The 17,164-nt window shown below is 49.9% G+C and overlaps 1 pseudogene; it reads right to left on the bottom strand.

Moving 5' to 3' along the window:
- Window positions 1–4,998: 4,998 nt before the first annotated feature.
- Window positions 4,999–14,330, bottom strand: LOC116540156 (annotated as a pseudogene).
- Between the last annotated feature and the right edge of the window lie 2,834 nt (window positions 14,331–17,164).

Consider the following 17,164-nt stretch of genomic DNA (forward strand, 5'->3'; position numbering starts at 1 on the left):
GCTTAGGGAAGTCTTGGGAATGGCAGAGACAGGCCTGACCCTGGGTCTCCACGCTCCACCCACTCGCGACCTAAATCCCGCAATCGCCGGGCTGTCGCAATTCCCCCGGGATCCGCCCCTGGGCGGAGCTGCCGGCGGCTGGATACTGTCAGAGAACCAACGGAGGGAGCGGAGCGGTGGTCCGGCTCCGCGTTTTGTCTCCGTTCCTCCCCCCGCAGTGCGTTCGCATCCTATTAGGCGACGTCACCGGGCCGCGGGCCAATGGGCGGGCAGGACAACACGGCATGGAGCAGCTCCACATGGACACCCCGCGCCGCCAGCCTTCGGTTTAAAGGGCCAGTGTCTGCTGGTCCATTCGCGGGTGAGGATGGGGCCACTGAGCGAACCCAGGGTGGGACGCCGTAAGGGGAATCCCGCAGTCGTGCCCCGGCCTTCCCATTCCTTTTCGCCACCCTGCATTTTAAAGATAAAACCAAGCCTTTATCTTTCCTTCCCGTGAACTCCAAGCTTTGTCCACGCGTATTCGATGTGGGTGGAGACACGGACTGTGCCACCCCAGGGGCCACCCTTTGCTCTGGGGCCGGAGAAAGCCCCCGCAGCCTAGGCGGGGAGGGCGGGCCCGAATCGGGAACAACAACGTGGAGGGCGGAAGCCCGGCCCTCCCCGCGCCTGGCGACCGGCGGTGGGCGGGGCGCGGGGGCGGGGTCCGCTGCGTCCGGCTGGAATCGCGCTCCCCGGTGGGCGGGACCCCGTCGCCCGCCGCCCGCTTCCTCCCGGCGCAAGTGTTTAGGGGCGCCCGGGTGCAATCGGAACGTCAGCTCTTTGAGGCAAGCTGGCCCTAAATCCTCTCACTTCACAGATAAGGAAACTGAGGCCGAGACGGGCAGGGACTAGTCTAAGGTCGTTCCGATTGCCACCTGCTCCTCTCCGCCGTGGGGAAGGCACTTCTCCCTGATCCCAGGGACGACTCTGAAGCCAGCTCTGGGAGGAGGACCCCCAACTAGAAAAATGCCAGGGAGGAATGGCAACCCTGACCACTTAACACACTGTGACTGGGGCAACAAAAATCTTCACCTGAGACCCAGCCCTGCTGTTCTGCTTCCTCGGTGGAAACCACACGAACCCACTGGTACAGCGGCAGCAATAGACACAGGGCGGCTGAAAGCTGATTTGGAGCTTCCCGGAGCACGTCGATTGTGCTGTGCCAGTGCGGGGAGGTACCCCTCTGTTCTGGCCCCAGGCTCCTTTCTTTGCTAACCCATGCAAGAAGAGGGGGACAGTCAGTGGCAGTGGGTTCAGGACTCCACAGCCGCGGCTTCCCCAGTCACATATAGCCAGAAAGCAAAGCATCATGAGGCTGAGAGGCATGCCAATTCATTCCATCACATGGCACCCTCGGAGCGTTCCTATTTTGAGGACTGGTTAGAAGAGAGCTAGAAACATAGAAAGCGGGCCTTTAAGGGCATCGTAATGCATCCTAGGGGGAAAAAACCTGCAGATACTGGCAATCAAGGACTTCGTGAACCAGAGGAAGGGGGCCGTTTGTAAGCCCTAGTCTACAGGGGCCTCTGATCTTTTCACATTTACTGCCCCCGCATCTAGAGCTGAGCATGGGGAGGTCGCCACACACACATGTCCAGGTAGGTACCACTGACTTAGCTTATGATGAAGCTGGAGCAAGGCGGATTGGAACGGAACAGCTCAGTTCTCCATGAGATGCGTGCCCCTTTCCTGGAAGGGCTGGGTCTGTGCTGGCTAAGGTGTCTGCCACTTGCTACCGGTAGGGCTGGGCCTGGCCCGTTCTGCACAACTAGAGAAAATGGGAAATTCAAAGGCAATGTAACATATAGACGGCAGTAGTACGGGGACTCTAAACGGTATTGAGGCCGTCCCTGACTTGTGATGGCTCGACTTTTCAGGTTTACAATGGTTGCAAAAGCGATAATCTAGCGGGCACTCAATTTGGGGTGGGGTTATGGTGGTAGGTGGAGAAGTGCCTGTACATAATAGTGACCCGAGATAATGCTGTTGGCCCAGTTCTTATTTTGTGTGGGGTTAGCACCATGGCAGGTCGTGCTCCGGCCAGCCCTCCCTACCGTTCTTAGGTGGCCATGCACTCACACAGCCCTGGAGTTTCTGCTGAAAGCTGAGGTCCAATTTTTTTTTTTTATTCTTCTTCGTCACTGGCCAGCTCTAAACCAGTAAGGAGGCACCTCTCTGAAATGCAGTATTCGGAAGGCACTGTTTGCTTCAGGGGTGAGGGAGCAGATGAGAGTCGAGTGAGCAGAGATTTGAATGCCAGCGTCTCCACTGCCCCAATACCCCATCTGCTCCAGAGCTTAGTGATGTTTGCTATTTAAAACAAACAGCCTTACTGGCTTCACATGATCATCTGTTTATTTGGGTCATGTGGGGACAGCAGCCAGGGGATGTTAGGCAAAAACAAGGGTTTAGAAGGGAGGCTGTGGCCGGACGCGATGGCTCACGCCTGTAATCCCAGCACTTTGGGAGGCCAAGACGGGTGGATCACTTGAGGTCAGGAGTTTAAGACAAGCCTGGCCAACGTGATGAAAACCCATCTCTACTTAAAAAAAAAAAAAAAAAAAAAAAAATACAAAAAATTAGTTGGGTGTGGTGGCAGGCGCTTGTAATCCCAGCTTCTGGGGGGTTAAGGCAGGAGAATCGCTTGAACCCAGGATGCGGAGGTTGCAGTGAGCTTAGATCCCACCACTGCACTCCAGCCTAGGCAACAGAGACTCTGTCTCCAAAAAAAAAAAAGAGGCTGTTTCTGGGCCTATTGTTGCCTACAGGAGCCTGAAAATGGCCAAAAAGAATACCTCATCAAGCAAGCTTTCCCACGTGGGGAATGGACAGTGCGAGTGGGAGATACCTATGAAGGGAGATGGGAGGGGAATGAATAGGAGGGCTGTTGAACATTTTAGCCCCAGCATCCTGGGGGTGGAGCCAGAATAGAGGCTGGCAACTATACTCACTCCAGAGAAAGAGAAACAAGTCTCTTTTGGTTTCAGCAGAAAGGTTAGCAGGTTTGGGGAATTATCCAAAGGCCAACAAAAGGTGTTCCTTAAGTTTTTCTCTTTTTTTTTGAGACAGAGTCTCACTTTGTCACCACAGGCTGGAGTGCACTAATGTGATCTCGGCTCACTGTAACCTCTGCCTCTGGGGTTCAAGCAATTCTCCTGCCTCAACCTCTGGAGTAGCTGGGATTACAGGAGCATGCCACACACCCAGCTAATTTTTGTATTTTTCGTAGAGACGGGTTTCACCACGTTGGCCAGGCTGGTCTCCAACTCCTGACCTCAAGTGATCCACCAGCCTCGGCCTCTCAAGGTGCTGGGATGACAGGCTAAGCCTCCATACCCAGCTGTTCCTGAAGTGTTTCTAGGTGCTTCACCTCTGAGCAGAATACCTGGGCTACCCAGCATTGTGACTTTTTCATGAGAAGATTTCTGTTTTCAGTCTTCCTCCTCAAGTCTCGTGCACCCCCTGCCCAGTTCAAATTCCATTATGTCCTCCAGTTTTTGAATCTTTTATTCCTATTCACCAGTCACAATAAGAAGCACCAATTCAGGCTGGGTGCGGTGGCTCATGCATGTAATCCCTGCACTTTGGGAGGCCGAGGCGGGCAGATCACCTTAGGTCGGGAGTTCCAGACCAGCCTGACCAATATGGGGAAACCCCATCTCTACTAAAAATACAAAATTAACTACGCATGGTGTCATGCACCTGAAATCCCAGCTACTAGGGAGGCTGAGGCAGGAGAATTGCTTGAACCTGGGAGGTGGAGGTTGTAGTGAGCCAAGATCATGCCACTGCCCTCCAGCCTGGACAATAAGAGTGGGCCTCCATCTCAAAAAAAAAAAAAAAAAAAAAAAAAAAAAAAAAAAAAAGAAGAAGCACCAGTTCTCCAATTTTTTAATATGCTGAGCCAGAGACATCCCCTCGGTGAAACTGTCTTCCTTCCAACCCCTAACACTCACCCAACAAGCCATGAACTCCAAGAGCTATGAAAACCAGTTCCCTGACCCTATAAAGCCGTCATGAGATGGGGGAAAGGTGTGAAGCCACAGCACAGATGATCACACTAGATCCCAGAAGGTGTCTCCCAGCCCTTCAAGCCCTGGCGGCTCATCTTTTGCAAGCAGCTGAGGAGCTTTTCACATACCATCATTAAAACAAGGCCCAAGGGAAAGAGCCAGCTACGGGATGAAGAGGAAGAAACAGAAGACCAGAACACTCAAGACACACCAGGGGAGACCCGTTTCATAAAGATTTATTGTGTGCCTGACATGGTATGTGGTGGGACCGCTGGTAAGCCCGAGTGGGGCGATTGCAGAGTGGAACTCCACTCCACAGTGAGACCTGCAAAAGGTTAGTTAGGCTGTCCCTGCCGTGCTGGACGCAGCAGCAGAGACAGGACTACACGAGGACCCAGAAGACGCTGCCGCGCTCATTTTAGATGTAGCCGGCCTTCTGTGTCCACGGGTTCCGCCCCCATGGAGGCAACTAACTGTGGATCAAAAATACTCAGGAAAAAAATATTACAAAAATACAGTAAGAAATAATACAAATGAAAAAAAACCAACACAGCAGAAGAACTATTTACACACCATTTACATAGTATGAGGCATTCAAGTAGCATAGAGGGGATTTAAAGGATACAGGAGGATGTGCATAGGTTCCACATAAGGAATTTGAGCATCATCCGTGGACGGTATTTGGGGGCTCCTGGAACCAGCCCCCATGCGACAGTGAGAAGTGACTGTAATCATCTTTTTTTTTTTGAGATGCAGTTTTGCTCTTGTTGCTCAGGTTGCAATGGCGCAATCTCGCCTCACCACAACCTCCTCCTCCCAGGTTCAAGCAATTCTCCTGCCTCAGCCTCTTGAATAGCTGGGATTACAGGCATGTGCCACCACGCCCAGCTAATTTTGTATTTTTAGTTGAGATGGGGTTTCTCCATGTTGGACAGGCTGGTCTCAAACTCCTGACCTCAGGTGATCTGCCCGCCTCGGCCTCCCAAAGTGCAGGGATTATAGGCATCAGCCACCGCCCCTGGCTGTAATCATCTTTTTCTATGTAGAGATAAAAAGAAATTCAGTGGATTTAAGGCTGGGCCAGTCAGCTGAGCCTGAGTCCCGAAAGGCCCAGTTTGAACAATGAGGAGGACTTGGAATTACTCTGACAGAGGTGGACCCATATCATCAGTGAAATGGGGTCACCACAGCCAGAAGTTTCCACAGGACTCTTTACCTCCTTTCCCCACCCCGAGTGAGCTGTCAGAGGACCTCTCCTGAACTCACGGAACAGGTCCAATCAAGTTCCACCTTCCATTCATGTGCTTTCCAGAAGCTGGGCGCGGTGGCTCATGCCTTAAGCCCCAGCCACTTGGGAGGTGAGACAGGAGAATTGCTTGAGCTCAGGATTTCAAGGCCAGTCTGGGCAACCATAGCAAGATAGTCTCTGAAAAAAAAAAAAAAAAAAAAAAAAAAATCGAGGCCTCATATGATGTCATAGCTGGAGGAGTTGGGATCACCTGGTCTGACCTCCCAAGAGGTGTATCCAAGGTCGCAAAGCTGCCAGGTGTCAGCTGTGCTGAGCGGTGGTGATCCTCTGGCTGGCTGGGCCAGGCTGGCCCAGCGAAGTGTTACCAGTGTGGGGTCTTGAGTTCCTGAAAGCCTCACAGAAGTGAGTAAAGGTGGAGAGCAAGCTCCTCTCCTCCTAGTTAAAGACAGGAATAATCATTAACCTTGCTGAGCGGCACCCACAAAACAAGCTCAGCAGATAAGCAGGAAGACAGGGAAACAGAGTCAGACCTGGGACCCAGGAGCTCACAGGACCCCGTTCGGCCTCAGCCCTCTGAGGCATGGAGGCTGCTAGCCAGACCCGGGAAGGTCGCCACTACTTACTGGGGCTTTTGTCTGGCATGAAAGGTGACGGGGAAAGGGGCAGATTTTTATCTAGGCAGCCAATGTGGGTGTGGACACTGAGTAATAAGGAAAGAAACGCAGTCAAAAGCAAAGAGGGAGGAGCTATGTCCTCTGAGCTCTTCTGAGAAACCAGAGTCCAGCCAAGCTCAGCAGCTAGAGCCGGGGCTGTAGGTGACAGGGTCGGAAACTTGGGGAGGCGGCGCTGAGCCAGCAGAAAGGCACAGGAGACAGATCGGGGCTCCAGGGATTCCTTAAAGGAAAAAGGAGGTGGCTTTATGACAGTAAACGAATTCAGGTCGAGGGAGTGGGGCCGGGCAGAAGAGATGAGTAAAGAGGGGTGGAGACTTGCCATGTGAGTCAAGAGTCCGCTGGATCATGCAGGGGTGGGGACATCCGTGATAGGGAAGGCGCCTCCCAGGACAGAGGGGCTGCAATGAGATCAGTGCCCCACGGAAAGGACTAAGGTCTATGTCTCAGCAGCCCCAGTTCACACCCAAACGCAAGGCTGTAGAATCAAGACTTGAAAGCCCAAGAGATCGGCCGCCTATGCCGGGAATGAGGTGCTCTCAGGAATCAAGGACGAGAGCGCCCATCGCTGGCTGGACAGCTCAGAGCAGATGCGGCAGATCCAGGGCGCAGCTCTAGGTGCATGAGGAGATCTCTGACCAAGGCCCAGGGCCCACTGGGAGAGCACACAGCCCTGCTGCCCCGCCTGCTCTAGCCCCTGCCCCATCAGGGACACCTCAGTGGGGAGTGCTAGAGCTTCCCACCGTCTATCTGATGAGCGACTGAAATAATGCCGAACCATTTGCTAAAGGCAGGTCCTGAAACTTCACACCCGTACACCAATGCAAATTCGAATGCTGCATGTAAACAATAAAACCAAAATAGCCATAATAAAATAGAGGAAAAGTTTTCAGCTCTCGGGTAGTGAAAGGAGTTTCTACCCATAAAGGCAAACAAAGAAAATAGAAAGGCACAGTGTGATAGATTTGATTGCCTCTAAAAGCTCCTAACTAAACCAAATCATCATTAAAGAAAAAAAAAAATGGGCTGGTTGTGGCGGCTCACGCCTGTAATCCTAACACTTTGGGCAGCCAAGGTGGGTGGATCACCTGAGGTCAGGAGTTGGAAACCAGCCTGGGCAACATGGCGAAACCCCGTCTCTACTAAAAATACAAAACACTAGCTGGGTGTGGTGGTGCACGACTGTAGTCCCAGCTACTCAGGAGGCAAAGGCAGAAGAATTCCTTAAACCCGGGAGGCAGAGGTTGCTCTGAGCCGAGATCGTGCCACTGCACTCTAGTCTGGGTAGGGGCAGGGAGTGGGGGGCGGTGAGGGGTGTGGGGGGAAAGAGCAAGACTCTACCTCAAAAAAAAAAAAAAAAAAAAAAAAAAGGCAAATGACAACATGAAGGAACAGACTGGGTGGCTCACACCTGTAATCCCAGAACTTTGGGACGCCAAGGTGGGTGAATCACCTGAGGTCAGGAGTTCAAGACTGGCCTGGCCAACATGACAAAACCTGGTCTCTACTAAAAATACAAAAAATTAGCTAAGTAAGGTGAGGCAACTGTAATCCCAGCTACTCTGGAGGCTGAGGTAGGAGAATTGCTTGTACCTGGGAGGCAGAGGTTACAGTGAGCCAAGATCATGCCATTGTACTCCAGCCTGGGCAACAGAGCAAGACTCTGTCTCAAAAAATAAAATTAAATTAAAAAAAATTAAAAACCCAACAAAATGAAGGGATATCTTAGCAAGATGTGCCCTTGCAATTCAATAAGAAAAAAGCACTTGGGGCTGGGCGTGGTGGCTCACCCCTGTAATCCAAGCACTTTGGAGCCCAAGGTGGGCGGATCACCTGAGGTTGGGAGTTCAAGACCAGCCTGACCAACGTGGTGAGACGCTGTCTTAAAAAAAAAAAAAGAAAAAGAAAAAAGCACTGGGATACAGAAATGAATGGAACATAAAATTAATGAAACAATAAATGTGTGAACTCTAACATATAAATATATGAAAGCTGAACCTTGCCAATACCTTAATAAAATTCAAACGATGAAATAATTTTCTTGCCTATCAATTAATAAAGAATATATATATACTTTTTTTTTTTTTTTTTTTAAGAAAAAGTCTCGCTCTTGTCCCTCCCCAGGCTGGAGTGCAGTGGCACAATCTTGGCTCACTGCAACCTCCACCTCCCGGGTTCAAGCGATTCTCCTGCCTCAGCCTCCCAAGTAGCTGGGATTAAAGGCATGTGACACCAGATCCGGATAATTTTTTATTTTTAGTAGGGAAGGGATTTCACCAGGTTGACCAGGCTGGTCTCAATCTCCTGACCTCAGGTGATCTGCCCGCCTCGATCTCCCAAAGTGCTAGGATTACAGATGTGAGCCACTGTGCCCTTCAGGGATTTTTCAAAATTAGCCTGCTACTGTTATTAAAAGGTATGGTAAAAACAGGGACTCATGGGCTCACATGGTCCTCCCACCTCAGGCTGACAAGCAGCTGTTCTATGAGTGCATGCCACTATGCCCGGCTAAGTTTTTGTATTTTTGTAGAGATGGGGTCTCACTACATTGCCCAGGCTGGTCTTGAACTCCTGGGCTCAAGCAATTTGCCTGCCTCAGCCTCCCAAAGTGCTGGGATTACAGGGGTGAGCTACTGTGTCCAGCCATAAAGATTTTCATACAAAGATATTCACCAAAGCACTATTTACAATAATGAAAACGAAACCAATCATGAAAGTGAAAGTCAGAAAATCCAAATTTTCAACTGGGAACGACTGGCTTCTGGAGCAACGCTCATGATACTGACAGCACGTGAAAACAACAGGGTTGCTGCTAGGTTAGCAGGGTTGGCTCTGGGCAGTGTGGTTGCCGCTCATTTTTATTTGTACAAGTTTTCTGAAGCATGTCAACTTTATAATAAAAAAATTATGATGTATTACTAAATGAAATAGATTATAAAACAGTAAGATACAATATGATCTACATTTTCTATGTAAAAAGTATACGCATATAAAAATACAAAGACAATAAAATGTAAAATAATTTCATTTGAATAGAATTCTAGTTTTATTCATTATTTTCTAAAATCTTTTTTGAGACAGGGTCTCACTCTGTTGCCCAGGCTGGAGTGCAGTGGTGTTCTCATGGTTCACTGCAGCCTTGACCTCCCTGGCTCAAGCGATCCATCCACCTCAGCCTCCCAAAGTGCTAAGATTAGAGGTGTGAGCCATAGTGCCCAGTCTTCTACATTTTTTATAATAAAAATGTATTGCTTTTTTTTTTTTTTTTGAGACGGAGTTTCGCTTGTTACCCAGGCTGGAGTGCAATGGCGCTCCACCTCCTGGGTTCAGGCAATTCTCCTGCCTCAGTCTCCTGAGTAGCTACAGGCACCCGCCACCATGCCCAGCTAATTTTTTTTTTGTATTTTTTGTAGAGACGGGGTTTCACCATGTTGGCCAGGATGGTCTCGATCTCTTGACCTCGTGATCCACCCGCCTCGGCCTCCCAAAGTGCTGGGATTACAGGCTTGAGCCACAGCGCCCGGCCAAATGTATTGCTTTTAAAAATAAAATTGTCAGGCCGGGCGTGGTGACTCAAGCCTGTAATCCCAGCCCTTTGGGAGGCCAAGGTGGGTGGATCAACTGAAGTCAGAAGTTCAAGACCAGCTTGGCCAACATGGTGAAACCCCATCTCTATAAAAATAAATAAATAAATAAATAAATAATAAAAATAAAATTGTTGGACTGAGAATTAAAAAAAATTGAAGTTGTCACAGGGGGAAAATGTTGGCGTGTCCTGTATTAGAAAGGGCTCCCATCTTTAGGATTTCACGTCTCTTGATCTCAACTAACTCCCCTGCCTGTGGGTCTAGTTCCCATCCTGCTCTTTCTTTGGAAAGCTCCCAGTTCACTCCCCAAAGCAGGTCTCATCTTGTTCTCTGCCCAAAATACCAAAATCTGCTCTTTCTGCTGCTTTACTCAGAAGCTCCCCAGAAATTGTCATTCTTACAGCCCAGGTGAGCCACGAAGAAGCAGTGAAGGTGGTGGCTCTAGGAATGGAGCGCTCAGGCCAGGCACGGTGCCTCACGCCTGTCATCCCAGCACTTTGGGAGGCCGAGGCGGGCAGATCATGAGGTCAGGATATTGAAACCAGCCTGGCTAACCCAGTCTCTACTAAAAATACAAAAAATTACCTGGGTGTGGTGGCATGCGCCTGTAGTCCCAGCTACTTGGGTGGCTGAGGCAGGAGAATCACTTGAACCTGGGAGGCGGAGGTTACAGTGAGCCAACATTGTGCCACTGCACTCCAGCCTGAGTGACAGAGCAAGATTCTGTCTCAAAAAATAAAATAAACAAAAAGAACGGAGAGCTCTACTGGGCTGGACTGGGGAGAGGTTTCTGAGGTGGAATTGGTGGGATTTAGTGGAACACTCTAGACCTGGTAGGAAAGGACAGGGAAGAACAGAGATTTGTACTCAGGATAGCTGGGTGGATGGTGAGCAGGGCAACAGGAGAAGCAGGTGCAGACAGAGGAGTTCGCACGGCCGAGGGCCTCAGGGTGAGGAACGAGGGTGTTGGAAGTTCAGGGCGGGTCTGGATGTGGACGCAATGAATGTATGAGGTGAGGCTGCAGTAACTGGAGTGGAGGAGCCCAGCCAGCAGTGGAAGAAAAGAGCAAGCAGGCCCACAGATAGACTCCTGGGGACTCCTCCCTTAAGAGGAGGGAAGGACCCTAAAAAAGGAAAACAGGCAGGGGCAGACCAGTAGGTCAGGTGAGGGAGGGAAGTGGTGGCAGCGAACACACAGCGGTTCCACCCCTGGTGGCAGAAGTGGCCACTAACAGATGGTTTACCGCAAAAAAAAAAAAAAAAAAAAATTTTTTTTTGACATAAGGTCTCACATTGTCACTCAGGTTGAAATCCACCAGTGCGATGCTGGCTCACTGTAGCCTTGACTTCTCTGGTTTGAGCAAACCTCTTGGCTCACTGCAACCTCTCACTCCTGGGTTCAAGCGATTCTCCTGCCTCAGCCTCCCAAGTAGCTGAGATTACAGGTACATGCCACCATACCTAGCTAATTTTTGTATTTTAGTAGAGATAGGGTTTCACCATTTTGGCCAGGCTGGTCTCAAACTCCTGACCTCAGGTGATCTGCCCTTCTCGGCCTCCCAAAGTGCTGGGATTACAGGCATGAGCCACCAGGCCTGGCTGAGATGTTTTCCTTTAAGAACGAAGAAGTCGGCCAGGAGCAGTGGCTCACGCCTGTAATCCCAGCACTTTGGGAGGCCGAGGAGGGCAGATCACGACGTCAAGAGATCGAGACCATCCTGGCCAACACGGTGAAACCCCGTCTCTACTAAAAATACAACAAAATTAGCTGGGCGTGGTGGCACGCACCTGTGGTCCCAGCTACTTGAGAGGCTGAGGCGGAAGAATCGCTTGAACCCAGGACGCGGAGGTTGCAGTGAGCTAAGATTGTGCCACTGCACTCCAGCCTGGTGACAGAGCAAGACTGTGTCTCAAAAAAAAAAAAAAAAAATGAAACAGTGCTTATCTGTGTTGGTCCAGAGCTCACTGAAATACTGGCCAGAGTTTGGTCCATAAAGCCCCCAAAGAAGCCCACATTTGGGTGGCTGGGCGCAGTGGCTCACACCTGTAACCCCAATACTTTGGGAGGCCGAGGCCAGTGGATCACTGAGGTCAGGAGTTCCAGACCAGCCTGGCCAACACAGTGAACCCCTGTCTCCACTAAAAATACAAAAACAGCCAGGCATTGTGGCGGGTGCCTGTAATCTCAGCACTTGGGAGGCTGAGGCAGGAGAATTGCATGAACCCAGGAGGTGGAGGTTGCAGTGAGCTGAGATTGTACCACTGCACTCCCGCCTGGGCAACGAGGGAAACTCTCTCTCAAAAAACAACAACAAAAACAAAAACAGCCACATTTGGCCACTGAAGGCAGGAATCCTGGGAGTAACATGTGTGAAGTGAGGATCCTGTGTCAGACCAGACAGGGACTCCCCTTTCCCAGCAGGAGACACAGAGTTTCCAAATGGCAAGTCTCTGGGCATGGGCCCCGGCCACCAGTGTCCCAGGAGGGGGCCTGCTCAGCAGTGCTCTCTGGGCTCCTGTCTCATTCTCTCTGGATGACAGCAGCACAAGCAATGCCATTTCCCTGGGGCCTGACAGGCTGCTCGAGGCAGCCAAGTGCCCCAGTTGGGAACTTCCTGGCTCTGGTTTTTAGATTCTGGAGCCACATTCCCTGAATGGGTCCACCAGATGGCAGGCAGCCTTTGCTCTTCCCAGACTGACACTAGTTCCCACACCTACCTGGGGAGGAGGCCTGGCTATTCTTCTGACAATTGCTACCTTCTCCAGAAAGCTCAAAAAACACATCAGTTTTGTGTTTTTCTGTAAGTGAAATATTTGGAGCTGCCTTATTAAAAAAAAAAAAAAAAAAGAATTAACCCTCTCTTCCATTATACAATTATGTATTGCCAAAGAATAATTTACCCAATAACCAGTTATTTCCTATTGATTCTGGTCCAACATGTACTTTCACTAGACATTTTATTTTGTACTTTCACTAACTGCTGCCAAATACAAAATTCTGTGAAGATCTGGTACATAAATTAAGAATTCTAAGTAATTCCACTGACTACATGTCACTCATTGATCATAGGCTAGAAAACAGCATGACCAGATGCTTTTCCTTCCCTGTGTCATGACTGAACTCTCCGTCCCTGGAGGCCCATTTCCATCTCAAGTGCAGCATTTGTCATAGACTTTTGAGATCTGGCACAAGAGCCCAATCTTGGCCTCTTGGACCTGTGTTCAAATCCCATTTCTATGACTTAGCTCTGTGGATAACCTTCAAGCAAGTCACTGACACTCTCTGACCTTCCATTTCCTTCAGCCCCCATGCAGGAACATCACGTGGACTGATGGGTTACTAACTGAGACAGTCTGTGTGGAAGGGGACACTCAATATTGGTCCCTGTGCCTCCCTCCATAACATGAAGTATGGGTTTTGCTCTTTGTCAAAGGTGGTACTTTACACCTGCAGGTATACACATGAGGTCTCAGCCTTTCCATCCGAGTCTACTGATAGAAGGTTTTCTGAACAGAAGCTGAAAATTCAAAGAAGCAGAAGAGAGGCAAGTGTTTCCACCCTCTCCTGAGGTCTCTAACTCTGTGAAGCAAGGATTCCTCATCTCTGGCAGGCGGAACGCAAGGCTTAGTAAACTGACTTACCCCGTGCAAGGAATGGAACTGGACGGGAACCCTGGTCCGAACGTCGAAGTCTGTGCTCCTTCCCGCCTCTCGCTCCGCTAGGGAAGGTGGAAAAGCGTGTTGGGTCTCCACCTGCCCGGACCTGTCAGAGCACCGCGTGCCAGCCAGTTCTGTCAAGTTGGACTGCACTTTTCCTTCACCCCTTCTCCTCTCAGTTCCCTTGTGAGGGAAGCACCCCCCATCTTCCACTTCCCTAAGGAAACCCACGCTTCCGCTTGGATGGAGACTGGCAGACAGGCTACACCTCAAAGGCCATCTGGAGGGGGCAAGGATGTTCCTTGTCACAAGAGTCCCAGGAGTACAAAGCACAGCCTCCAACCGGCGGCACTGGCAATTGCAAACATCAGCCGCTGTTTTAGTCATTTGGCTGAGTCACCGCAGAGGATGTGAATGTCTTCCCGGATAGAGCAGGAATGCGCCCGTCATCAGTGGGCCTCTGATGCTGCACTGCACTCACACCTAGGGCTGCGTACTCTGGGTTACAGGAAGGTACAGCACCATCAGTGCTGCCCGCAGGAGGCGGAAGCCAACTCATTCTCTTCAGCCTCTTCCGGGTTTACCGAGGTCAGTGCCCATTCAAACCAAGTCTCCTGCACGACAACTTCCCTAAAAAGCATGTGGCCGTGACCCTTGCCTGAGGCCAGCCCTCGACGGCTACAAAGCTGCTGCGCCTCTGAAATGCTCCTTCTTCCGGGGGCTCCTGACTTCCTTTCCCACCTGGACCTTCCTCCTCCTCCTAATGGGCACAGCTGCTGGGTGGCTACATCTGATCCTGTACCAGAAACGTAAGAGGAGATGGGATTCTCCCTGAGTGCACACAGACCCCAGGGTTAGTAAGATACATGGTCTACCTAGAAACGTCCTGGTGAGAAGCAAGGCCCTGGCTCACCTGCATCATAGACACCACACAGAACCCTCCACTTCCGATATAAGCAACACATGACACGCCTGTTAGCCAGCCAACCGGAGACACCCCACACAAGAGTCAACGAAAGAACACTGAACACCTGCTTTCTTGGCGATCTTGACATTACTCTTCTGGAACATAAGGCTTTTGGAAAGTTTCTGTGTTAAGATCCGTAAACATGTCCCCTCCGGTATCTTCATTAACTGGATATGTGAAGAAAACGTTGATCCACAGGACTGGCTCGACCTGGATATATGCTAGAGTAGAGCAGTGGGGAAGAATAGAAACACAGTCAGCTGGGAACGTTAAAGAAACATTAACAGGTGGGAAGGGATTACACCAGGTAGTAATTACACTAAACCAAGGGATCACACGAGACCATGGCTAGTGTTTTCTTCCTCTTTCTGCTTTTATTTTTCAAATTTTATTTATGTGAAAATGTATTTGTTTACATAAAAATACAAATCTGGGTAGGAACTGGTATTTCAAGAAAACACCGTGGATACAATTGTCTCCATTCCCACAGGGAAGTGAAGGCGTTTGATAAAAGGGCCGAGGCTGCCCCCGTGTGGCCACGGAGGGAAACACCGCGGCTTCGGCAGGAAGGAGGGGCTCCAGCTGGCCGTGAAGTCATCAGCTCCCTTCTTTCAAAAGGCCTTGGATTTTCCACAGGCTTTTGCAGCTTTTCCACTCCTGGCCGTTTTGTTATTCCTGTCAGAACTTAGAAGTTCGAGTGCTCACATGGTAAGCTTTGATTTCCGCTGAGAGGGAAGGCTTTATGTTTTATAAAAAATATGTGCTAATCTACACGAGCCTTAAGATGAGTTAGCGGAAAGGCCGCTGCAGAGCCTCAGCCCTGCCAGGACACACAGCAAAGGTCTGGGGTGGGAACAGTGGGGCCAGGGTGTGCGGGGAAGGAACCAAGCTGACAGAGGCAACGCTGATGCGGAAGAACAAAAGCAGTTCTAGTTTGCCTGGAAAACAGGCTCAGCTTCTGTCAGCTTGTCTCCACTTCAGCTATCAAGAGACCAGAGCTGGTCCTAGGGACCAGAGAATTTAGGATCATACCACAAAGACTTCATTTCAAACCAATCCATCAACATGAACTTGGCCTCTGGACACTTAAGGAGAGTAACACTCAAGATCATGACATATGAGTCAATAGCCTATTTCTTCAAAGAAGAAAACAACGGTCCGACCTAGAGAGAGGTATATGCCATGACACGGCACACAATCATAAAGCACATGTCCTTTAAAACATTTTCAGTGTTCTCACTAGGTAGTCTAAGAAGTTAATCTTCTCAGAGAAGGAAATGGACGCATCCAAATGCAAAGAAGCTGCTCAGCTGCAGACTGTGAAAGCCGGCCTTGTCACGTGGTGGGTTTTTTTTTTTTTTTTTTTGAGACACAGTCTCCCTTTGTCACTCAGGCTGGAGTGCAGTCAGCAGCACAATCTTGGCTCACTGCACCTCCACCTCCCAGGTTCAAGCGATTCTCCTGCCTCAGCCTCCCGAGTAGCTGGGATCACAGGCACCCGCCATCACGCCCAGATTTTTGTATTTTTAGTAGAAATAGGGTTTCACCATGGTGGCCAAGCTGGTCTCAAACTCCTGACCTCAAGTGATGCGCCCACCTCGGCCTCCCAAAGTGCTGGGATTACAGATGTGAGCCACCACACCCGTCCACTGTCACGGATTTTTAAAACCCTCAAGTCATTAGCTTCACACGTATAAAATCTCCTCCAGGACACCAAGCCCTAAACCTAGGGACAGAAACACATATAGACACAGAAAAACCTTCTGTGCCTCAGTTATACGGAGTATTTTCTGGAAACCCCTAAGAAACAGACTTAAGCAAAGGACAGTCCTGTGCCTGAAAGACATGGGAACAGGCAAGGAGGTTAAGTAAACACAATACTGTTATAGCATGGAAACATACTTCTAAGATGTTCCGTGAAAACAAGCCCAGAATACAAACCTGAATATGCAGCATGAGTACAGGCGAAGCGAACCCACACACTCACACCCCATCTACAGAGACTGGAAAGAAACAGCCAATCCCAATAGCGGTTATGTTACAGAAGGCAGACTCGGTGCTTTGCTGTTTTGACTTTCATTTCCCCAGCCTTTCATGAGCATGTGTCACTCTTTCGTAATGAAAAAAGCAAGTAACTACTTACTACTTTTTTTTTTTTTTTTTTTTTTTGAGACGGAGTTTCACTCATGTTACCCAGGCTGGAGTGCAATGGCGCGATCTCGGCTCACTGCAACCTCCGCCTCCTGGGTTCAGGCAATTCTCCTGCCTCAGCCTCCTCAGTAGCTGGGATTACAGGCACGCGCCACCATGCCCAGCTAATTTTTTGTATTTTTAGTAGAGACGGGGTTTCACCGTGTTGACCAGGATGGTCTCGATCTCTTGACCTCGTGATCCACCCGCCTCGGCCTCCCAAAGTGCTGGGATTACAGGCTTGAGCCACCGCGCCCGGCCACTACTTACTACTTACTGAATGCATGGTTGCCACTCAACCAATTATCCTACAGTTATACCAAGAAAACTAGGTTTGCATCCAGCCAGTGACTCAAATGTGATGTTCACTTGAGGTAAGTATAGTGCGCTGGTGTGGGCTAGGGCACAATTACTAGACCAGGGGAGTCTGAGGTCCCAAATGGAGGCTTGCCTCTGTAAGACCCTAGGTACTGGTTTTCACAGCCTGACACATGAGTGGTTAGACTAGAATAATGCTTCTTAATCCTTAGTGGATTACTGACCCCACTGTCTATGTCTGAAGGTTCTAGGGACCCTCTCTCCAGAAAACAAACAAACAAAAAAAAAACACGCTCACAGAGCTTTTAGAAGTAGCTCTAGGAGGTGTATGGACTCTCTGGAGGTTCACGGACCAAGTTAAGAACACTGGTCAGTGGCCAGGCACAGTGGCTCACATCTGTAATCCCAGCACTTTGAGAGGCAAAGGTGGGTGGATCACCTGAGGTCAGGAGTTAGAGACTAGCCTGGGC

This window comes from Sapajus apella, unplaced genomic scaffold, assembly GCF_009761245.1.
Source record: "Sapajus apella isolate SASKATOON/1434 unplaced genomic scaffold, GSC_monkey_1.0 scaffold136, whole genome shotgun sequence".
NCBI lineage: Eukaryota > Metazoa > Chordata > Mammalia > Primates > Cebidae > Sapajus > Sapajus apella.